This window comes from Manis javanica, chromosome 7 (assembly GCF_040802235.1).
Source record: "Manis javanica isolate MJ-LG chromosome 7, MJ_LKY, whole genome shotgun sequence".
In the NCBI taxonomy this organism is placed as follows: Eukaryota; Metazoa; Chordata; class Mammalia; order Pholidota; family Manidae; genus Manis; species Manis javanica.
The window spans coordinates 37,693,904-37,717,231 of NC_133162.1; the positions used below are offsets into that span (position 1 = coordinate 37,693,904).

Here is a 23,328-nt window from a genome sequence, read left to right on the forward strand (position 1 = left end):
CGCGACCTCCTGGCGGGGCACAGAAGCCGGGCTGGCTGGGATGGGCACGCGGGCAGTCTGGGCGCCCAGCGGGGTGGGGGGCGCAGGACCCCAGTTACCAAGCTGTCCTTGACCACAGCCCTCACAAACAGCATGGCCGTTACAGTGAGTGAGCGTGACCTGATGTCTTCCCCAACCTGTCTGTCGTGTATGGTGAGGGTTGTGAGTCTGATTTCCGTGGGTTTGACAAAAGCTGTACACCACTGACGGGTGACGCATATGAGCATCTGTGCGGGGTGGATTTCCCTCGTGGGCTCAACCCTCTGTGATGCATGTGCAAGGCTGATTTTCCCCCTCGTGTGTGTCTGGTGTGTGCTGCCGACACAGGGGCACTGGAAGGAAATGTATATATGGGTTGTGTGTGCACAAGACACATATCTGGAGTGTGTGTCTATGTCAGGACTGTGTGTGTGTGTGTGTGTGTGTGTGTATGTGGTGTGACCATTTTATCGACTGAATTTGCTTCTGCCACTTTAAGGTTTGAAATTCTTGTTTTGTGCTTACTTAGTTCTCTGCTTGGTCCTTTTTCCTTTCCCTCGTGTGATCTCTGGGTCGTTTGGGGCCATCTCTTCCCATTAGTGAGGCCCAGGGCTCCAGCAGACCTCCAGGGCCTGGCCTGGCTGGCCTCAGCATTCAGCCAGCTGTGGCCACACGCAGGCTCACAGCGCTGACTCATGCCTGGGGAGAGTGGAGTGGAGTCCCTGGCTGGGTGATCTCCCACTGTGGGGAGGGCACTCTGGGCCTGGCTTGTGGGAGCCCTGATGAGCTTCTGAGCTTGGGGAGAGAGCCTGGGCTAGCCCAGACATTCTGGGAGCCTCTAGCACAGAGAAGGACCTGACTCACTGGCCCATGCGGTTAGAGACAAGGGCAGGAATAGGATATTTCTCTGGCTTCCTTGGTGACCACACACCCTCACTGGGGTCCACCCCAGGGCCAATGCTAACAACAAGGCCATCAGAAGGAAGGCTGGTGAGATGGAGGCAAGGCTGTAACTCAAGCTGCAATCCAGTTCCCCCCTGTTTGGCTGAGTCCCAGAGCCCTGCCAGTTCTGGCCTTGCTTCCTTTTTGTGGGCCAGCCGGCTCTAGCTCCCAAAGTTCTCCAGCTCCAGACTGCAGATTTGTATGCCAGGGCAGCTACCCCCAAATCTAAAGCAGGGCTCGGGGGTGCTGCCCTCCCCCCGTTATCACCCTCTTCTGCAGCCCCACTGCTTGCTGGATTTGGGCTCCTGGCCTGTAATCATGTGTGTTAGTTGTAGCGCTGGCCAGAGAGGCAGGTTCTGGGGATAGCCCGCCAACCCTGGTCATTGCCTAGCCTCCTTCCCATCCTTCAGCTGGCAGACAGTTTGAAAGACTGAATCAATAACGGAGGCAGGTAAATGTGGACTCTTTCCTGACTTGTCTTCATTTTCTGTGTGACCTAGAGCAAGTCAGTTCAGTTAACCTTTCTGAACCTCTTTCCTCTTCTTTAGAATGTACATACTGACCCCTTACCTTGTGGGGTGCTTGCAAATATTAAGGAGAAAATGCCTGTGAGCCCTGAGCGCTAGGCATGGCATTAAATAAAACTCAGAAAAGGAGAATTCACTTTCTGTCCACTTCTAGCCCTGTCCTGGACCTAGATCATCAGGGCCCAGAATTTTGCCTGCTCAATCTTGTTCATCCTTTGACTCAGAGAGTTTCTGGGCCTTGTGGACCTAGTCTGCGATTTTAGTACTCAGAAGCAGTCCCACACAGTAGTTGGAGTCTCTGGGCAGTGTGGGGTCCCAGGGCAGTGTGGGGTGTAGGTCTAGCCTTCAGAGCCAGGGCCATCTAGGCGGGACAGCGGAGACCACAGCATCTTTCTAGTGCTTTCTTATGGGGAGATGTCTCCTGCCCTCAGGTAATACTCTGTGCCTGTGCTGGCCTCCACTTGTAGACAAGCTGTTTGGTCTATGTGGAATTAAAAAAACAGCCAATACTTAGTAATGAAGAGAGTTCACATGAAAATGTGAATTTTCAACTTCTTTGAATAATGGGGAGATTTGGCCACATTGGGCTCGTGCTCCTATTTGGCACCTGTGGGCTGGAACTGAGTAGTAGGGGCACCTTTGAGCAGGACATGTTCTCTCCAGTTTACTGCAGTCTCCACCACTCCCTATTGCATTGGTTCTCAAACTTGAGTGTTCAAGAGAATCACCTGCTTGTTAAATGCAGATTGGTATCCCAGAGTTTATGCTGCAGTGGGTCTGGCATGGGCCTGAGAATCTGCATTTTTCACAAGTTCCCAGATGGCTGCCAATGCTGCTCATCCAGGGACCCACCTTGAGTACTCCTACCCCGCCTGAAGTGAAGCCAACTGTTGGTTACCATATATGATCACACTTGGTCTGTTGTTTTTCTGTGTGTAGGGGAATATTTCTCTGTACTTACAACTCTAGCAAAAATAAGAAAATAAAAAAGGATGGAGAATCATTTGTTCTAGCAAAATGGCTAAGAATGTGGGGACATGTTCTTTGGGGACATGAAGGATATTCCCTTGTGTTTACATGCAAATAATTTTCATATATGCCAAATAAACACAACTTTAGGTGCCACAGCGATGCCTGCCCTGAATATGACAGGGGAGCATACCAGGTAAGTGCTATCTGTGCTGGATTCTCCCTCCTTTCTGTCCCAATTATTTTGTTATCTGCTTGGGCCTGTGAGTGTTCGAGTGTATTGTCCCTGCTCACCACAGTTTATTCCCTGAACAACCCAGGTCTGTTCTGGTTCTATTGCTGGACTGCGTTAGGATGTGGAGACAGAGTAAAAAGACAGGTTCAGTCTTTACCCTCATGGGGTTCAGAGTGTTGGGACAGGCAGACAAAACACACTGAGCAGATACATAAAAGAAGGAATCAGAAATTGTGGTAATAATTGGGGTGCTGGGGCGGAGAACACTGGGCTGCGTGGGATGTCCTTCGGCCTGAGTGTACAGGCAAGTCTTTCTGAGGTCCTGTCCTATGTGGTGGGGAGAGAAGGTTGGGAAGCAAAGGAGATGCTGGACCAAGTCAGCCTGAATCCCTGCCCTAAAAGATGGAGCCCAGATGGAAGGTCAAGAGACCAGGGCTTAACCTCCGCCCCAGGGTCACCCTTGCCCCCCAGCTTTATCATTTTAACCCCTTTCAAGGCCTAGCTCCCCATTCACCAGACCCAGGAGACATTCCTGACCTTTTGGCCCATGATAACCACCCAGCCCCCATCCTGTCTGTCTGTCTGTCTGTCTGGCTGGCTGTCCTGCCTCTCTCTCAGGTGCTCTCTTGGTCCTCCAGCCTGCTTGCTATTCTAACTGCTCCTAACTCCACGTGGGCCTAGCCACACAGCACCTCGTGGTGTTACTTCTTGACTTCCCAAAGGTCCATGGGTGTGTTCAGGAGGCTGTGTACCACCTGGAGAATTACCTCATCTCTCTGGACCTCAAAACCTTCAGAAGCATTTTCTCCTACTATCATGTACAAATGAGGACACTCAATCCTGTGCTTTCAGTGTCCCCTACTGCCAAGTGGCTTTGTCAACAACTTGGGTCCAAGGGCAGAACGCTCCTCACAGAGTCCAGTCTAAGGCCGAGCACAGAGCAGGAGGTCCACACATGCTAAGGAACGGAACTGGGACCTGATATTTCCCAGATCTGCATCTCCTAAAATGGCTGCCAATTTTGCTTGGCATGGCAGTCCTGTGGCACATTCTTCTCATATTGTGCCCGCAGCAGACATCACTAATCAATGATACTCTTCCCCACTGAGCCCACACATAGCATCAGAATCCTTCTTCACACAGTCCTCCAGGAAGCAGATGCCAGTGAATTGCTGTTGACTTAAGGGATAACATTTATTAGCCCCTCCTGTTTTAGGAACCATTCTAACATCATGTGGGTCTCATGTGGCCTCCTGAATAAATAGGAAACAGAACATGGACTTAGATGGGATTTTAGGCATTTGAGTGGGCACAGGGGTAGGGGCTGGACTGGTCTGTTAACTAGTGAAAAGAGATCTGTGGGCAGCTGACAGGCAGTGGAAGGGGTGGAGTCAGATCAGATCCGCTTGAAGTCCCATAGGGTGTCCATCTGAGGAAGGGAGCATGGGTGCAAGGCGATGGGGCATAACTGAGGACTCAAACAGAGCTGGCTCTGGGAACGCAGAGGGGGCACTGCTGGGGATCCCCGAGGGCTGGCAAAGGGCTCCTTTGGTCCTCCTGAGGGTGAGGAGATGAGCAAGCAGAGCCAGCTGAGACTACCCTCCTGCACGCAGACCGAAGTGATCCTCCCAAAAGGGTTAGAGTGACCTCCTCCCCTTCACGTTATAAGAAGAGGCAGCCCAGGGCACTTTGGAGGGTCCCTTTGTAAGCAAAAGAAGCTTTTATGGAAATTAAATGTGGATATCTGTGTTCCGGGAACATCAATATATTTGACAGAGCCATGGTCATTAGGAAAATGCTCTGGGATGTGGCGTCTGTCAAAGCTCCCGTTGGGGTTCTGAGGAGTGACCGGGATGTGCTGTAGCCCTGCTCTGACCAGAGGCCTGGGCATGGGCTCTGTTCCCTGGGGCTGGAAGTCAGCACAGTGCAAAGGCAAAGGTCTCCCTGTCTCCCCTTGCCGGCAGCCCTGCCTGTTCACCGGTCTACCGCTGGTGCCCGGCCCTTGATGGCTGACTGATCAAAGGAATGGCAGTGCTCCTTTTGTAAGCTTGTAACGCTTCCATGCTTGCTTACCACCTGTTGTCTCCGCTACACCACAAGCTTCATGAGGGCAGGGACCAAGGCTGGGAATCCAGAGCCACATCCCTGAGCCCGCTGGCATTCCCTGTACACAGTGGAGTGACATGGGTTAAGGGAACGCCACACCTTCTTATCATGCCCTTTGGGCTCTGCTGAGTTCTGGGTCTGGGACATGGGCAGCTCTGCAGCTTGTCGCTGAGGGTACTGGACACTCCAAACACTGGGTGCTGCTCACCAGTCCCCAAGTGCTGTTGGCACCCTCACCACCAAGCCTTTGCTCCCCATTCTCCATGCCTGGAGTCCCCTTCTGTGTTCCATTCTGGACTTTTCAAAATCCTCTTGGATCTTAAGGCTCAATTCCAGGGCCGCCACCTCCAGGAAGCCTTGCCTGGAGAAGGCCTCTGCTCTGTGCAGGCCCTGGGCTCTCCCTACTGCTATCGTCACAGAATCTGTGGTCCTCATGACCGTGTCTGTGAGAAGCAGAGGCTGCTGTGCTTATGCATGCAGGCTGTAAGGGTGGTGATGGGCTCGTGGCTCTGGGATGAGGCCTCGCTGGACCTTGTGAGCAGTTCCAAAGCCTTTTGGAGAGATGCCTGCCCCTGTCCCAGGAGCTCTTGCCCCGTCCCAGTGAGAGAACACATCTGGATCTTTACCCTGTAAGGACAGCTCTTTCACCTCCATGTGTGTGGGCAGCAAGCATGAACAGACGTGGCCTCACCTCCACAACCTTTGCCTCTTAGCTCCAGAGCTCGGGGGCCAGCACCTCTGGGGATTGGAAAGGCATGGCCTGTGGTGCAGGGTCTGGGTCAGGCAGCCTCTCAGCTGTATGTGTGGGGTCTGTGGTGAGTCAGCCTCTCAGAGTTTCAGTTTCCTCAGTTATAAAATGGATACCTATTCCCCTCATCATGTTATTGTGGAAATTATAGGTGCCGACGTGCCTACTCCCTCCGGCCTCAGGTTCTGTCTTCCAGAAGTGTTTCTCCCTCTTTGCCTGGCAGGCTCCTATTCATTCTTCAGCAGGTCTGGGCTCAGTGTTACCTACTTTAGGAAGCCCTCCCAGGTCTCTGGTTCTTGTGAGTCTCTCTTCAGGGTTGGCACCCCATATTGGACCAAGAGCTCCATGAGGGCAGGGGCCTTGTAACCCTGGTATCCAGCCAGGGCCTGGCACTTCAAAGGCACCCAGAGAATATTTGCTAAGTAAATGAATTTAAAGTGCCTCAGACATAGTAAGCACCTAATAAATTCCAGCTCTTTTTATCAAATATGGCCCCCAGAGGCCACATAACTGATACTCATTTCAGGCTGCCTGTGGGAAGTTCTGTTGGCAGCGAGCTCCATATGCAGCCTGTACCAGCCTGCCTTCCCTAGGGAAGTGCCTGCCCACGTGGGGCTTTATGCCTGTGGTGCAAAGAGGACAGGGGAGGGTCGTGTGTAGTGCACCTGGGGCCTGAGTCCCCAGTATTGGTCACTACCAGAAAGAAAGCCCTGTATGCAGGGCCCCCCAGGATCCATGCTGGGTGTAGGCAACGTCTGCACACAAGCTGGCTGGCTTCCTCGGCTGATAATGGGGCCTTGGTTGTCCTGAAGCCATAGCTAGGAGGGATCATTTGTGCTCGCTGTGCTCAACCTGGGTCTCTGGGGTCTCCATCCACACGTCTCCTACTGTGTCTAACTCTGAATCCTCTTCTTTTGACCACAGGCTTTGTGCACCTCTCTCCTTATCAAGCCACCCAGGCCCTGGATCTTCTATTTCTCTCCTCTAGGCCTCAGTTTTTTCATCTGTCAAATGGGAATAAGAACTTTGTGAGATGGCTGGTATTTTGAGGATGCAATAGCCAGCCCACACAGCACTTTACAGTTTGTAATAGAGTATCATGTAGATTCTCCTAACAGAATAGAGAGTCCTTTTCTGGAGGAAGCAGAGATGAATGGACACTGGGTTGGTGAGATACCCACATGTGGAAGTTCATGATGCCATAGTGTGGGTCCAACTCTGGGGGCACCATGCATGTGGATGCAATACATGTGCTCCTGATAGCAGAGCAAGGTGGCAGTACTGTGGCCTGGGGCAGAAGGCCAGCTGCCAGTGAGTTCTGCCCAGTGCTTGGAGCTGTGTCTGGAGCAGCCGGTGTGCTCAACAGGGTCATGGGTTACCTGAACTTCTTAAGTCAATCACTAGAGACCAGAGGGTCCCTGAGCACCAAGGATAGTAGCTTTGGAAACCCTTTGCCCTGGGCCCTGCTCTGCCCAGGCCATGGCCTGGACGGCCCAAAGGATGGACGCACATGTGGTGGGGACAACCTGCCTATCTATTCACCTGTGTCACATGTGCATACATGCCCACATACACAGGCATGGGCACACTCAGACACGCACACACAGGCATGCACACGCATAGGCACACAGTGCTCTGGATTGACTCCCTCACTTGCATGGACCTGAGTGTCTCATGTCTTTTTCTATGTAGAACACATGGAAAAAGGAGTCTCAGGCAACTTCCCGGAAGACTGTTCTACTTGGTTCCCTCTTGCCTCCCATTACTACCATTTTACAAACTGGCAAACTGAGGCCAGATAGTTTAAATGGTTTGCTCAGGGACCCACAGCAGGGTGGTGGTAGAAGCAGTAGCAGCAGGTATGACTCTAGGATGCCCTTTCCTGGTTAGGGCTTCCCAGTGAGGTGACTGCTGCCCTGCAAGGAGTGTGAGGGCAGCCAGTGCTCCTCAGCTCAGCATACCATTTACATCCCATTTATGGGGAAAGAGACTTGCCATGATCTCCTAAAAGGCACGCTCACCTCCCAGATCATGCAGAACGGAGACTTACGGGCTCTGAGTTGGAGCCCTGGGCTACGGGTTTTCCCCCAAACCACTGGGAAATTCCAGGTCTGCAGCTGCTGCTAGGAGAGCAAAGCTCCTTCAGACTGTAACTGAAAAATAAACAGGGTGCCCTGCAGAAGCCTGGGGAACCAGCCTCTCCCAGGGGCTGCCCACATAGAACTCCTTGCCCCTCTGTGTGCCAGCCACCAGCCCTTGTATGACACCCTCTGCTGGGCTCCCCCCAGTCCTGCTGACACAGGCTTCCTCCTGGCTCTCACCTCCTCCACCCTCTCTGCCCTTGGCAGGCCGTGGTAACAAGATGCCCTTTGTGTGTGCCGGGTGGGGGGGGCCGGAGGTCCCCCACTGCCTCTTGCTGCTGAGTCACAGCTGCCTGCTGGGCTCTGGGGACAGGGAGTCACAGGTGACTGGCCAGGCAACACAGAGTCCGAGACCTTAGGGATGACCCCAGTTAGCCCCTCTCTTGTACTGGTGGGTAAACCGAGGCTCAGAGAGGGGAAGGCAAACGTCAAGATGAGGAACCCTCCTGCCATCTGTGGGTACCCAGTTTTGTTGCGAAGCCATCATAGTATCTTGTGACTCCCCAGAAGGGCCTGGGTGTGTCTGTTCCACATGCATGTGCACACATGCTCACATGTGTGTCTCAGTTCATGCTCTTGAGCATTCCAGGGTGCGACTGTTTAGTGTAACCTGTGTGTCAATGTGTACATGTGTTGGCTTTTCTAGGATCCCCGTTGCCATCTTCCAGAGATACCCATGGCCTGTCCTCACAGCACTGCCCATCCCATCTGCCTCCTAGGGCTTACCAGGGCTTACGCTGGCCCACAGCAGAAGTCCCTGCCTGTAGAATTCCAACCAGGATGGGTGAGTGCCTGTGATGGCAGCTTACTATTTGGCAAGTCATATCTCTGAACACAAGGCAGGGGGTCCCTTTGCTCCCTGACACTGTATTGTGTAGGACTGAGTAGTGAGGGCTGAGTCAGAACTGTGGGGTGCTTAAGAAGGTGGGCCCAGAGCCAGGTTGCCTAGGCTTGAATCCTGGCTTTGCCATTTCCTAGCTGTGTGACTTGAGCAAATTACCTCTCTCTCAGCCTCCATTTTCTCATCTGTAAAGTGAAGGCTTTGTGAGGCAACTCTGGGGGCACCATGCATGTGGATGCAATACATGTGCTCCTGATAGCAGAGCAAGGTGGCAGTACTGTGGCCTGGGGCAGAAGGCCAGCTGCCAGTGAGTTCTGCCCAGTGCTTGGAGCTGTGTCTGGAGCAGCCGGTGTGCTCAACAGGGTCATGGGTTACCTGAACTTCTTAAGTCAATCACTAGAGACCAGAGGGTCCCTGAGCACCAAGGATAGTAGCTTTGGAAACCCTTTGCCCTGGGCCCTGCTCTGCCCAGGCCATGCCTCACAGAGTTGTTACATGGACTGAATTAGTACTTCTAAAGCTCTTATAGTGTGCAGTGCATAATAGGCCCTCCAGAAATATTAACAGTTATCATTACTGCTCTAATTATTCATGACCACAAGAGATCCTGTTAGCAATTCCAAGGCCTGAAGTGGGCTCTTCAGCTTCTGAACAACATGAGAGACCCAATTCCTTTGGTCATAGGTAAGCAGGCAGAGAGAGGTTGGGGCCATCCTGGAGGGAGTTGTGCCTTCTGGGCTGTGGCCCCGCTGAGTGGTATTACCCTGAACCATAGTGCCCAGGTCAGGTCAGTGGGCTGACCCTGGCCTCTTTGCATGCTGCCTTCCCAGGCTCTGAGCAATGCCAGGCAGGGTTATGCAGCTCGTGCTGGTGCTGCCGCTCCTCCTCCTCTGATGGGCCTCCAGTGGCCTTAGTGGGCAGTGGGCTTCCTGTCGCTGCTGCTGCAACATTCCGTCTAGTGCCTGGGACTGCCATCTGGACTCCAGGGCTGGACGAGGGGCCTGCCAGCCATCTGCCTGCTTGGAGCTGGCTGCTTCCAAAAGGCAGTGGGGCGTCGGGTGGGAGCTGGGGCTGCTGGAGAAGGCTTTGAGGTGGTTCTCTGGCCTGGGCAGTCTGTGAGCCCCATGCTGCCATGGGGAGGCCCAGTGCCTGTAGCTTCCTGTCCTAATTCTCCCAGCACAGGAGAGTCAGGAAACCTGGCTTGCTGGACCAGCCACCACAAGGATCTTGGGGAAGTCCCCCCCACCCAACTTCAGGTTATCCATCAGCTGTTGGGCAGGCTGCCCTCTAGTGCTCCAGGCCTCTGTCCAGCCAGTGCTGCCTCTAGGCCTGGGTCTGACTGGGGGAAGGGCTTGGGCCTGGGGAGGGTGTCCTGGCTGTGACCTCTCCTCCCAGCTCAGACTCTGGCTGGCTTCCAGGCCAACTGCAGAATTACCCAAAGTCTCAAATGATCAGGTGCAGGTCAGATCCAAGCTGGGGTTCTTGCTCAGCGCCAGCCCAGCCCTGGTGCCTCACGAGTTGGTGCAGAATGACAAGACCCTGAGAGACATCTCTCCAGGGCCTGAGGGGGTTAGGCCTGAGGAGGCAGCTTCTCACTCGTCCATTTATCCATCCATCTGTCCATCAATTTACTCATTCACTCACCCATCCATTCATTCAGCAGTTTATTGAGCATCAGCATCATGCCTGACACTGCACCAGGCTTTGGGAATATGATGGTGAAATAACAGAGTAAGAGCCTGTCACCTGTCAGCTCCCATGCAGGGCGGCAACCTCTGGGACAGGATGACCTAGCAGGGGACTCCCTCCAGTCCAGGGGGCCAGGAATAGCCTCTGAGATGAAGGGAAAGTTGGAGTGAGCCCAAGGTGTTTAATCTTCATCATAGCCTCATGAAAAAGGCACTTACTGTCTCCACTTCATGGATGAGGAAAATGATGCTCAGCAAATAAATACAGAGGGGGCTTTCCTGAGGAAATGGCAGCACGGGGATTTGAACCCTTATCTGTCTGACTCCAAAGGCCCCTGGGCCCTTTCACTCTCCAGATTCCTTCTAGCCGTGCCCTGCTGGCCCTCCCTGATGAGGTGGGAGTGGGCAGATGGCCTGTGCAGGAGGGCAGTGCTCGCGCTGATGGGGGAGGGGCATGCGTGGGGAAGCACAGCTGTCCTGGGTGTCCTCGCCTTAACCTCCCTGCCCAGGCTCCATGGGTGGCCTCTGCTTTCGACTCTTGGAGGCTTAAGATAGAGCGGGGCAGGCCACTGTACCTGTGTGAGGAAGTAGTCACACGTTAGGCACCTGGGGGAGGGAGCTCCTGGCCCGAGGCGAGGCAGCCTGCAGGGAGCCCGGAGTTCCGGGTCCTGGTTTGCTGTGGACACCCACCCCCACTGGGCTTAGCCACTGGGTATAGTCCACCTCGCCCCTTGGTTTCCTTCTCTGGGATAAATTCACCGGAAGAGCCAGTCCTGGCCAAACCTATGTGCCCTGACTGAGCTCAGAACTAGGGGCACCCTCTCCTCTAGCTCTCTTCCAGGGAGCTGGCATTAGGCCCTACATCTCCTGGACCCAGGGAGGGCATTAATTAACCCCGGATGGCTGGGAATTCCTTCAGGGGGGTCCCAGCCAAAATGATGGCCTAAACTGGATTCTGGATTTCTCCCCGCCCGGTCTCTGGGAATGCCCCCACGTGGCCTTCACCTGAGTTACTCTGGACCCCTCCCTTTTCTTCCCCTGCTGACAATGAATTTCAGGGACACCACCTAGATCCCAAATCTCTCCTTGCCTTGCTACCTCCCTTGTTACCACTCCCATCCACACCCTCATCTTCTGTCTGCCAGGTGACTGATCTGGCCTCCTGAATGGGCTTCACAAGTCTGTCCCTGCACCTCATGCTCATTCTCCACACAGCTGCCGAAGGAGATTTACAAATAAATTCAGAGCATGGCACCCCTGTACCCTGGCCTTAGTGGATATGGCCTATGTGACGTAGTCCAGTTTGCCTCTCACACCCTCCCCACCCACTGCTCTCCTCTCGCCTCCCTGCCCAGCACCCCTGCTCTCCTCTCGCCTCCCTGACCCCACGGGCCCCACCTCCTGGCCTTCGCACGGTGTTCCTGCTGCCTGGGATCCTCTCCCCCTGGGTCTCTGTGTGGCCCGCCCTTTATGCCCAGGCTCCAGTGACGCCCCTAAAAGAGGTGCTCACTGACCGCAAGTTCTGACATTGCCCCCAGCCCATTAGCTTTCTAGCTCCTCATACCATTTTGTTTTCTCCAAAGCTCTCACTCGCTTTGCTGTCCTCCCCACTACTCTGGCTAGGACATGAACCCCAAGATGCAAGGGCCTTTCCTGTCTCATCCATCCTGTGTCCCGGAGCCCAGGCCCGAGCCAAGAGGGTGCAAAAGGAACATTTGGTGATGAGTGAATTTCACAGGGCTATCAATGCCGTATTGGATGGGACCTTGGTGTTCTCTTTAATGGCTCTTAGAAACTGCTTGGCACCCCTTCACAGCATCAGCTTGCACTCCCCTGGGGACAGGGAACTCATTTCCCTGCAGGCAGGGCTTTTTATTTCTAGTCAGCTTGCACTGTTAGACAGGGTGCTTATTCTGACCTGAAATCCACTTCTCAGTGATTCCCATGGGCTGTGCTCGGTTCCTTAGCCTGGTTCCTCTGCAGGAACTTCTAGCTGATATTTGAGGAGTAGGGCATGATAAGGATGGAATGGGAGACCCAGAGCAATAGACCATGGGTTCGAATTTCCTCCATTCCAGTTCTCCACGATTAACTGGCAGGCACTGAAGTCTCTAACCCTTAGATTTCCCCTCTGGAAATGCTGGGAACTGTGCCCCCCGGGCCACCACACTTGCATCAGATGAAATGCTGCCCTTGTACCCAGCCTGGTGCTGGGCATGGGGCTGGTGACTAAATAAGTGTTGTTTGAGTTTGGAAAAAAAAGTCTCCATGATTCTTCATTACATGAAGGCATCTTGACCCTCACTGCTCCCTCTGCTCTGTGGGAGCAGCTTGCACATAATAAAAAACAGAGACCAAAAGACCGTCCCTGCGCAGGTAGGCCCTAGCCATGGGGGCAGGTGGGGTCTGGCCATGGGGGCAGGCAGGGCGTGGGTGGTGTGCCAAGCTTTCCCACAGTGATTTATAGTGTTTTGCCTTTTGGAAAACATTGCAGTACAAGGTTGCCCAAGGTCAGTGCCTCTGTTCTGCGATTGCTTTATGAAAAGGGAGAAGAGAGAGTAGGCAATGTTTCCAATTTTTTAAGGAGCTGGCTCAGGGCCAATCATCAGGCATCAGAGGAAGGCAGCTGACTGTACTCAGCCACATCCCCATAGTACCTGGAAGGGGAGGAAGGAAGCAGATGTTTCTGAAGGAACTACTGTGTGCCAGGCCCCTGCCAGGAGTGGTGTAATAGGGAACAGTTATTGCGTGCTTGGGATAGGCCAGATATTGTTCTAGGCTCTTTATGTGGATTAACTCACTTAATGGGTTTAATCCTTACTCTGCTTCTATGATCAGGCATTACCATTTCCATTTTAAAGATGGGTTAGCTGAGACAAAGGGAGATAAAATGACATGTCCAGGATCCTGCAGCCAGAACAGGTGTTACTATATCCCAGTGTTATAGATCCTTGAAGGTGAAGATTACTATTACCACCATGTTATAGGTAAGAGCTCAAAGGCTTGCGGGAGTTAAGCAGTTTGTCCAAGATCACACAGCAAAAGCATCCAGCAGAGCTGGGATTCGAACTCTGGTCTCTGTCTGCAAAGCAGTGCATCATTCTGTGCTATGCCAGCTGGCTGGCCTCCTCATTTTCTCCTTTCCTCTGTCCCCTGGAATAGATGAGCAGGGAGTGGGTGGACTGAATGGTGGCTGCTGACCATCTTTGAGGACTGGGAGGTGGGAGACAGACCACCCCAGAGCAGCCACGGGGCCCTTTGATTTCCTTGTTAGTGGTGCCTTGGACTCACAAACATGTGAGCAGCATGTTCCCAACACAGCCCTAGAGGAAGAAGCTAAAAACCCCTGTAAACCTTCTGCTCCTGTTAAGCTGCCTTCTTTGTTATCAGAGTGGTGTCAGGAAAGACTCAGATAAAGAGATGATGTCCAGGCCCCAACATCCCAGAACAGACCCCCACACACTGCAGGATGAAGTCAGATGGGAGAAGTTCCTGGGCCATGGCCAGGGCTTGCTTGGGGCCAAGGCGTGAGTTGGCTCAGGATGCTGGCCTGCATCTGGCACGCAAGCCCTGCCTGCCTGCCTCAGGGACACTTGGGTTCTGTCTGCTATCATCAGAGATGCTCCCTGGAAAGACTGAATGTCCTCTAGTACTGGGGAGCCCCCAGAAGTCAGGGTCTTGTCTATTTGTGACAGTCCTCAAGGGTGCACTGTAGCTGTGCCAATGTAGGAAGTGTCCAGCTTTCAGGGTCTACAGATTGGGCTCTTGTCCCAAACTTAACAATGTCTCAGGAGACATGACACCATCCTAGGCCTCGCTTTCTTCCTCTGTACAATGGGCATAATAATGTGGCTCCTTAGCAGGCAGATGATCAGATGGACCATGGATAAGAAAACACTTTGAACAGGGTTAAATCTCGGCCAGCTGTCCACAGTTACTGCAGCCCAGTGGTTCCAAAGTTTGAGTCATGCTGGAACCACCTAGGGATCCTGCAGCACACTGGTGCCTGGCTCCTCCCCTCAGGCATTCTTATTTAATTGGCTTGGGTGAGACTGAGTCCTGGGACATGTACAGCTCCCAGGTGATTTGAATGTGCAGCCAAGTGAGGGAACCCCTGTACAGCTCTTCCATTCTGTGATCTCACGCTGCCATGCAATCAGGGAGTTTAGAGTCCACATCACACCCAAGGGATGTCTGCTCTGTTCTGATTAGGCCAAATCTGTCCTAATTTGTCCTGCTAAGCGTTCTGAATCCTAAACACTTGCATTTTACAGAATGCACCTCTGGAAGATGTCTGAGGAGTAGAAGGGCCCACCTACATGTCAACTCTATGTTGGGGACAGAGAAGTGGGACACTTGGACCTGGTGCCTGCCCTCCATACTCCTGTAGAGGGTTCCCTCCCTCTGAGCTTTCACCTTAAAGGTTGAGGGCAGTAAATGGGAAAGGAGCAGAGCCTCCCTGAGCACCTGCCAACCACTCAGGGCTCTCACATGGATTACCCTAACTAACAGCAGAATGATTCTCTGGGGAAGGCCTTGTCATCCCCACCCAGAAGAGGAAGCCAAGGCTCTGACTTGCCCAAGGTCTCATACATCCCGGACAGCAAAATGGGACCTGAGCCTTGACTCTGCCTGTGAAGCTCCTGGTGCACTGGCAGGAGACAGGTGCAGATGGCAGGGAGGTGTAGTTCAGTAAAGGCAGGCAGGATGGGGTCCAATGTCAGGGTTTTGGGGTGCAGAGTGGGTTCAGGGTCCTCTCTGCTTTCTCCCTGCTCCCACCTCCCAGGTTCCCCAAAGCAGAGGGCAGCTCTGGATGTCTGGTGCAAAGAGGGGTTTTTAACAGACGTTCCCCCCCACCCCCAGGGACCTCCTGCAGTGCCATCTGAGGAAAAGTCTCTGATTTCATTTCCTTTGCTTAAGGAGTCATCAGGTGGGAATCAGCAATCTGTGAGAAAGGGAATGACATCTTCAAGATCAGCCTCTATCTCAGTGGGTGGATCCGAAGAGGCCCAGGAGGCCAGGGCTGGGTCGGGATCTGTGAGCCCTGCATAGTAAGGTGGCCAGACTGAAGGCTCCCATCACTGTGCAAGTTTTCGGTGCAAAGCTATGTCAGTCCAACAGGGTCAGGGGGCCAGGAACTGTGTTCTAGTCCCTGCTTATCCAAGTTCCCTCACTGAGTTGGGAGTGGAGCATCTATCTCACCTTGCCTCAGTTTTCCCCATCTGTAGAATGGGAGGTGCTGTAAATAAACATTTAGGCAAGTGCAGGATAAAGTCTTACAGTGAGAGTGCACAAAGGCATCAGCCATCAATCCATGCTTCCTACTATATGCATCTGCTAAGTCTTAGGAGCTCCTTTAAGGAGCTAGCTCTGAGTATGTATCTGCACACAGAGATGAGTAGGAATTACACCTGCATCCAGGGACTCTCAGCTCCAGTCCTGTAGGTAAAGAAGGCCAACATTAGTCCAACCTGGGCCACTGGGGCAGGTTTCATAGAGAAGAAGCCCTTTGAAGTAGTTGGAGATAAGTGAGAGCTTGCCACGTGGGTGGGAGGGGATACGCACCGCAAGCACAGAGGTTGGCAGAGCCCCAGTGTGGTGCTGGTGGTGGTCGGGTGTGGGGGCGTTATTTGGGCCTCCTGACTTCCTCCTTGTTGTGGCTGAAATTGGGCAGTAGTCACAGGTGAGGGTGTTGGTGGGGGTTTCTGAGCCAAAGCTGAACATGCTAACAGACCCTATTTTGGGCAGCAGAACCTGCTTGACTCTGGTGGGGTGGGAGGGACTGCTGGCACAGCAGGGCAGAGCAGGGCTGGCAGGGCAGGCCAAGTGCTGGAGCTGCTGGGGAGGTACGTGTGCTGGTCAGTCTCTGCCCCAATCACGGCAAGTGGGGAGCCTTCCCCCTCTGCCTAGGTTCTCTCTCTCTCTTATTCTGTGTCCTAGATGTGGACAGGAGCTGGGGAGTACCCAGCCTGCACTAATCATTCCCCATTCAGTCCCAGTGGAAGGAGTGATGCTGCCATTTGCATTTCAAAACCTGTATCTCCCTGCATCTTCCCTTAATAAGAGCCAATTACACCTCTGCCCCAAACCGCAGGTTGCCTGCCTGTCAGAGGACTTTTATCCTGTTTAGGGTGGGGAGGAACTGCTCCCTTAAATGTCACATTTAGCATATGCAAATGAAGAGATAATTGTCCTTAATGGAAAATGAACTCACCTGCTTGCTGAGGCTCCAGACAAAAGCAGCACTGATGAAATAGGCCCCAGTGTGGGCCTGGGATCTGCGTTTCCACTCCTAGCATGGGCCAGGGACTCAGCAGGCCTGGCCTGCCTCCCTCCACCCATCTGGAAGATGGCAGTCCAGTGAGAAGGTTACACATTTCTCCATTTGGCAGATACAGACACTGAGGCCTGGAGGAGGGAGGGACTTGCCCAAGGTTGAGTCAAACTTTTTGTAGGAAATGAGAGTGGAAGCCTGCAGGCAGCCCACTCTGGTGGAAGTGAGGTGCCAGTGATCCGATGATTCTCCCAGCAGGTAGGCAGGAATGAGAGAGGCAGTCTTGGGACCTAGCACTTGGGGGGCGGGGGGGGGGGGGGGGGGGGGGGAGCATATATGCTCAGTAGGTAACTTTTTCCAGCCTGGGAGCGGGACTTGGTAACCTGGAGGCTGAGGGAAGAGGGCAGGAGAGGGGAGGGGCTCTCGGGACCGTCTCATCTACTTCCCTCTGCCCCATCCTGGTGTGTTTCTCTCAAAACCAAGAGTAGTGGTGGAAGGCCCTCAGAGGGCATGAGCTCTGGCAGTGTGCAAGTGGCATGGGGGGGGGTCCTTCTGAGTATGTGGCTGGCCAATAAGTGGGGGGTTCTCTTTGACAATGAGCCCTGATCGGACACTCCTGTACCCTGAGCAGACCACAGGAAGAGGAATTCACGGAGCCCCATGCCTGGGGAGAGCTTGGGGCTTTGATCTGCCCTGCTCCAAGAATCAAAGCTCCTGTCGTGTTCTCTAATTTCAGAGTCTGGAGTTGGGATTGTCCCTCATGCTGGGGTCCCATCTAGTTCCTGCCTCGCCTTAGAGTCCTGCCTCTGACCCCTATAAAGTGGTGGTGGTGTGGAGTTTGAAAATCTGGGTTCCAACTCCTGTCAAGTGACTGTGTGAACTTGATATGCTCCCTTATCTCTGGAGCTTCTGTTGCCCTGACTCGCAGAGTGGACATGGTGATGCCAGGCCATCTGTGGTTTGGTTGGGAAGAAGTTCAGTTTGGAGACACAGGAGCATCCGAGTGAAAGGTGGGGAAGGAATTCATTAAAGTGAGAGTAGCGGGGATGGCAGGTGCCTTGCAGGCAGCAGAGAGCAAAGAAGAGCAGGAGGAAAGGGAAGCTCATTGAAGTTCTGCTCAGCACAGGGCAAGTCCTTTGCCAACTCCTAAAGCCAGGGTCACCTGCTGTCCAGTGTTCGCTTGAATCTGCTTGAATCTGCATGGTGTGCGAACTAAGCCCCTACCACCCCAGGATTTGGGGGAGCCGCAGAGCCCTGGATGGAGTGAGATTATGTTCTGAGAACTTCTCAAAGGCAAAGAAAGGAGATTTTCAGGCAGGCTACTGAAGAGCATGATCGTACAGCTGCAGTCCTGTCTGGCTCACCCAGGCGACAGGAATCTGTAAGCCCAAATCAGAGCCCTCAGTAGCCCCTTCCTCCTTATCTGGAGTAGAACAGAGACAAAGTGAAGAATTGTGCTTAAATCTGGAGAATAGAATGAAATAACAAAGTAACAACGTTACCAAGAGCACAGAGACAAAACGCAGTAAGTCGAGCCTTAAGAAGTATTTATTTAAGACAGAAAGCACACGGGAAGACAGGCGAGTGTGGTCAACCTCAGAGAGGAGGAAGTGACTTAAGGGTTTAGGGTTTGGGGTTTTATAGGGTCTTTTGCGTAGGGGTCCGCATAAGGCATGATATTTACAGGTGATTCATAATTCCTCTGAAGTTTTGTTTAAGAATAGGGTTATTTAGGTGACTGTTGATACAGATGTTGGTATTCTTTATCCACGTAGGTTTATTTATATTTTGGAGCTCTATTTCCTGTCCTGCTTACAGAGTTACTTACTTGATTAAGGGGCTAGAAGAAGAGGAAGAAAGCATATAGATCAAGTTAAAGAACAAGCGAGGCCTTTTTCTCAGGTTAGGTAGATTTTACAAGGGCAGGATCCTTGTCCCACCTCCCAGCCCCACCTCACGAGGCACGGCAGAGAAGTCCCTGAATGACTTCTGGATCTGGAGAATTGTTTTTCATCTGGGGAATATCCGGACATTCCAAGTCACTCCTGGCTTTTGAAACTCAAATAATTAACTAATTAGCTCTGTGAGTCCTTTCTGGCTCTCTGTTTTTATCTGGTTAACTCTTTGAGTGCCTTTTAATGGTCTTTACTGGAGTTATTCTCACTCCACCCTGCTTATGTCTGTCTTTCTGTCTATCAGTTTGGTGGGGAAGCTGCCGTGGGCCTGAGTGATGCCTGGTAGACAGCAAGGACTCGGCAGAGATTTGTTTGAAAAATCACTTGCTCTACGCCCCTCCCCTGCCTGTGGAGGCATCTGACTCGTGCTGCAACCCCCCAGGTGCTCCAGGCACAGTCCACCATCTCTACCCCCTGTTGCCTCTTACTGGGTCCCCCAGATGGCCAGGTCAGCCTAGCCCACCTCATGCTGGCTGGCCCAGGAATGCCAGAGACCTTGGGGAAGAGGTGCTGGAAATCCCCAGGCTCTCTTGCTCCAGAGGCCTTATGGGTCTCAGAGAGGATAAGGAATTTGCTCAAGGTCACACTGTGAGGTTAGGAGTTGGTCAGCCTGTCTCCAGATTTGATGGCCTATGAGCCTCTGATTCGTACAGTGAGGTGCCTCCCTCAGGGACACGGAGAGCTAAACTGCTTCAAGAGGGGGCCATGGCCCTTGGTGCTAAAGGCCAGGTGAGGATGGGGAAACGGGGCTTGGTCTAAGTTCCTGGCAGATGTCAGTCCTCACTCCTGCCACTGCTCTGGGCTTCCCATTCTTTGCTATGGCTTCTGTAAGAGTCCCTCCCACTGGAGCTGCATAGGTTGACTTCCTCTGCCAAGCCTGATCTGGTGACAGGCACACGTGGGTCCCAGTCCCAATTTGCTCAAGGCCACCAGCTTGTTAACCACTTGGTCTTGGGTGACCTCTCTAGTCCTCAATGTCCTCATTTGTAAAATAGGGAAGACAATGCATACCACATGTGGTCTGGGGAAAATAAGATATCTGTGAAACATCCAGGGCCTGGGTTCTGGTGAGTATTCTAATAGATCAGACAGAACCAGGTTCCAGTCCTAGCTCTGCCATTTTCCACCTGTGTTATCTTGGCAATTGTCAATCCCTATGGGCCTCAGTCTCCCCCACTGTACAATGGGGCAAAGTCAAAGCCCTGTGCTATGGAGGAGCTGCTCTAAGGCTTCCACAATTAGGGGACTAATGCAATCTCCAGAGCATGAATCTAGCATACAGTAAGTGCTCAGGAAGGCCAAGGGTTGCCAAATTCCCATTTTTTTCCTCTCTGAAACTTAGAATTCCTACTTGAGGAGCTTACAACTTTGTCCCTAGCATATATTCTGACAAGAGCTGGCTCACTGTGACTTCAAGGCCCTTGTCAACTTCGCCCAGCCTTCCCTGTGGGCTCATCTCTGTTCTAATGCCCACTCCTAGCCATGAATCCTTCCTGACTCCTCTGTGCTTTTACTACTGCTCACTTGACAGACACCTATAGTGCCTTAAAAACCCATCTTAAATGCCATCTCCTCTACCTGGGGGACCAGGGAAAGCTAAGGTTGCTGCTCTCTGCCCCAGCATGTGACAGCCACTCAGAACTCAACAGGAAGTGTTACGTGTTATGTGTGTCCCAACTAGACCATAAGTTCTGGGGCAGGAACTCTGTACCACTCATCCATGCATCCTTCTGGGACCTGGCACCCCAGCATCCCAGAATTCCAGGGCTTGGTACAGCAGTAGGCCCAGAGGTGACTACGTAGAGGTATATGCAGCGGGGCCGGGAGCTGCTCTGGGTCTGCTTTGAGCTTATTTAGTTTTCAGGCTGAGGCCTCAAGTCAGTCTAGCAGAGGCTGTAAATTGTTGCCTCCTGGGTAGTCAGTAGGCTGCTCGACTATCCCAGTTGGCTCTCCCCCTTCTGATCTCCTCATCCCTCTCTAAGGCTGCAAAGCCATGTGACTTGCTTTGGCCAATGGGATGGGAGCCGAATCAAAGGCACTGCCTCTGAGTGGAAGCTGTAAGGGCAGGGATGTCACTTGCCACTCTCCTCTGCATTGGTGGCTATGGAAGAACTTGGCTGGATGGAGACTTTCACAGCCCATATGATGTAGAGACCCTGTTGACCCAGGTGAGATGTGTACTGTGAGTGAGAAATTGGCTTTGTATTGTTAAACCACTGAGATTTGGGGGCTAGCTGTTCCTGCAGCAAAACTGAGCCTATCCTGACAGATTTCAGGGGTTGTGCCGGCAAGTTAGGTGTGAGAAGGGGTGGGTTTCAGGCAATTTGTAGAGGTGGGGCTGGGTGTATCTGACTGAAACCTGCATGTCTCACCCAAGGGCATTCAAATGCAGAGTTTAAGATGCTGGCTCAATAACACCCATCTGCCAGTGACTCAGATCAGGCTAAGAACCACAGCTGACTCTTCTGTGGTTCCAAGGATGAAAGGTATGGACATCAGAAGGAGCCCTCCCCGCAGTGTGAAGACTAGGAGGTGCACACAGGTAGAACCAGAGCTCTTTCCCCAGTTTGTAGAGACTGAGGCTCTGAGAGGAAAAATCTCTTGCCCAAGGCCAAACAACCAGCCAATGGCCAAACAATCCAAGACTCCAACTTTCTGACCTCAGAGGTTTTCTCAGATGCCTTACCAGATGGAGGAAGGGAGGTGAGATGGCAGAGACATGTCTGCTTGCCTTTCGTGATTCCCAGGCCACAATCACAGCTGGCTGGCTCTCAAGGATTCGCTTGGCACTGGAAGGCAAGCCACTGGCTGATGGATTCTGTGCTGGGTCAGAGCAGGGAGCCCTGGCTTCCCTTGGGACCTTGTGTGGGGCTCCCTCCTGGCTCCGGTCCCCTCTGCCTGTCTTCAGGACTGCCCGGAAGCCATCTCCCCATGATTAATGAGCATTTCCCCTCCGTTGGGGCCCTGCCAGGATGGATGGGATGTGGCTTTGGCCATTGCGGGCAATGCTGAGGTTTGGGGAGCCTTGAAGCATGGGCTGCAGCTGTTTACTTGGCAGGGTCTTGCCTGCAGATATGAAGCTGCTGGGGTGGGTAGGGATGCTGAGGGTGGGGTAGAATCTGTAGAGAAGCCAGTGCTATTGCCCCTCCTCAGGAGGAGCCTATGCTTCAGTCCCATGGGTTCCTGGAGAGGACTCACACCCACTGCCCTGTGTTCAGAACTGTTGTTCTCAGAACCTGCCTCCTGATGGTGGCTCAGCTGCCTCCAGCTGTCTCCAGATGTTGGTGCACTTTCTTCCTGCCCCTGCACCTCCTGGATGCTTACCCCAAGGCACTCTCGGTCTGGCCAGTGTGGTTTTGGTTTTGGAATTGAAGCAACATTGGGCTTAGGCCCCAACTCTAATTATCCTGGGCAGGGGAATTTGGAGCTGGGAGAGGCTAGGCTTGGAGGAGTTCTTAGCTAATGGAAAGATGGAACTGTGGGCTACTCCCTGCTTAGCTCATCTCAGGGGATGGGGTAAGCCCTGCCTCTTCCTAGAGTGCAGCCATAGGTTTCCAGGATGTGAGCTCAACCAAAAGGGTGGGGGTCCTCTTCCCGCCCTGTCTGAGACACTTTTCTGTTCCTTGCCCACAGGGGCCCTCCAAGTCTTTTTCAACCTGAAACAAAAAGTTTTAAGGGATGCAAGCAGGGAGGCTTCTTGAGTTATTGGCCAAATGTAGGGTGAGTGGAGAGTAGTGAGGGTACTCAGTATACTCTGTCGGTGCTGGGTAGCTTTGTGCTTGTTGAGGAGTAATTCACCCATTCCTTCTTCCACCCTTCCTTCTATCCCTCCATTAATTTATCCATCTTCCAATCAAGTCATTCATCCATCAGTCCATCCATTACCTAATTTCTCCACCCATCTCTCCATCAAAGCATCCATCCATCGATTCTTCCTTCCTCCCTTCCTCTCACCCATCCACCCATCCACCCATCCACCCACAAACTTGTGCTGGGTCAGACCCTGTGCCAGTTGCTAGGATACAGAGATAAATAATTCCCCATTTCTGTTCTGAAAGCCTTCCTAGTCTGGGGACCAGATATTCATATAAACACCCATCTCTTCTCAGCAATATCACATTGTAATGAATGTGAAAGTTGTTTCATAACTTCAGAGGATTAGCTGACTCCAACTCGAATGACATCTCCTCTAGGACACTTTCTCTGAATTCACCATGTACCATGGGAATTGGACAGGCAGTGAAGACGGCAGAGAACATTTCTGGCAGATAGAGCAGGCTTTGCCAAGGGCAGAGCTCTGCAAATACATAGCATGCTCAAGGGAATGTAGCCCTATGCTGCAGGCTAGGTGACAAACTGGAGGAGAAGCAGCAGGATGAGGGCCCAAACACACACAGTGAGTTGGACTCAGCTGCAGACAGCCCAAGCTCACGGTCCGGCTGCATCCCAGCAGAGCCCAGAACAAGGTGGTTACTGGGCATCTACTCTGTGCCAGGAACTGAGCCAAGTGCCTCTCAGGTAAGATCTCATTTATACCTCACAAGAACAGAGGGTCTTGAGTGCCAGGGTAAGGCTCTTGGACTTTTCGTGTGGTTCTCGAGGCACCAGGGAGCAGCAGGAAGCCAAGGTGAGGCCTGGTCCCACATGTTTTATGCAGATCACCCCGGTGCATTAGGTGTTTTTGAGGCAGGCATACATGGGTTTGGATTCAACTCTGCTACCTTCTAACTTTGTGACCTTGGTGAAGCAATGAACTGTTCTGAATTTGTTTTCTCTTCTCCAAAATGGAGGTGATACCCTCCACCTCACTGGGTTGTTGTGAGGTGTGAATGAGATTGTATCTGAGGAGACACCTGGCTTAGTTCCTGGCACAGAGTAGATGTC

The 23,328-nt window shown here is 52.7% G+C and overlaps 1 long non-coding RNA gene across 3 annotated transcripts in view; it reads left to right on the forward strand.

The window, feature by feature from the left end:
• LOC108393492 (uncharacterized) overlaps positions 1-23,328 on the forward strand; it is a 207,160-nt gene that overhangs the window by 1,873 nt on the left and 181,959 nt on the right. The window lies entirely within an intron of this gene.